We start from the raw sequence: 1262 nt of genomic DNA, 5'->3' as shown, positions 1-1262 counted from the left end.
TGTTGAATCTAACATCGGGGCAGAGGCGTCAAGCTACCAATGGAACACCGGAAAGCCGAAACGCCCACTGGAAAACCAAGACGTCGACGCAGATGCTGAAGATCTTGATATGCCAGATTTTGCTGCTATGATTGCAGATTTCGAGGGCCCAGATAAGCATATGACTGGGTACAAGGATCTGCCAACCATTGATGCAGACTCCAAGAAATAATTTTATCCAGGTTGCAAAAAGAAATATTCCAGGTTGAGTGCCACCCTGGCGCTTCTCAGATTTAAAGCAGCAAACGGTCTATCAAACAAGGGCTTCACAGAGATGTTAGGTCTTTTGAAAGAAATTCTTCCGAAAGATAATGTGCTCCCCAGAAGCACGAATGAAGCGAAGAAAATTGTTTGCCCATTGGAACTTGAAGTACAGAAGATACATGCTTGTGTGAATGATTGTATATTGTACCGTGGTGAGTACAGAGATTTTCGTGCATGTCCCACATGCAAGCATGCACGATACAAGCGCGGGAGAGCAAAGGACAATTACAAATTGGATGATGAGATCAAGACAGGAGTCCCGTTCGAGGTTGTTTGGTACTTGCCTTTAATTCCAAGGTTGAGGCGTTTGTTTGCAAACCGCAGAGAGGCAAAGAGGTTGCGGTGGCATCACGATGAGCGAATTGCGGATAGGTATATGAGGCAGCCGAAAGATGGGGCTTAGTGGGAATTAATCGACAAAAATTTGAAAAATTCGCCAAGGATCTTAGAAGTATAAGGCTCGGGGAGTTTACTGACGGGATGAATCCTTTTGGCGATATGAGCACCAATCACAGCACATGGCCGGTGCTTCTGTGCATATATAACCTAGCTCCTTGGTTGTGTATGAAGAAAAAATAGATTATGATGTCAATGATTATCCAAGGCCCAAAGCAACCTGGAAATGACATCGACATTTACTTTCAGCTACTGGTAGAAGAACTGCTAACAGTGTGGATATATGCGCCTGCTGTAAAATGTTATGATGCTTACAGAAAGGAGATTTTCGATCCACATGCGATGCTGGTGCACACCATTCAACATATGCGGCATTAAGCAACACATTGGGGCAGAAAACAAGGGGAGAAGTAGGGTGTGTCACATGCATGGATAGGACAGCTAGTAGAAGACTTCCCAAGTCGCACAAAACAGTGTATTTGCGTCATCGTAGGTTCTTACGGAAAAATCACCCATACCGAAAGATGAAAGCTGAATTTGATGGTACAGCAGAGGCAGCTGCA

Source organism: Aegilops tauschii, chromosome 4 (assembly GCF_002575655.3).
Source record: "Aegilops tauschii subsp. strangulata cultivar AL8/78 chromosome 4, Aet v6.0, whole genome shotgun sequence".
NCBI classification, from domain to species: Eukaryota; Viridiplantae; Streptophyta; class Magnoliopsida; order Poales; family Poaceae; genus Aegilops; species Aegilops tauschii.
The sequence above is the reverse complement of the archived record's forward strand: the minus strand, read 5'-3'. Positions refer to the sequence as shown.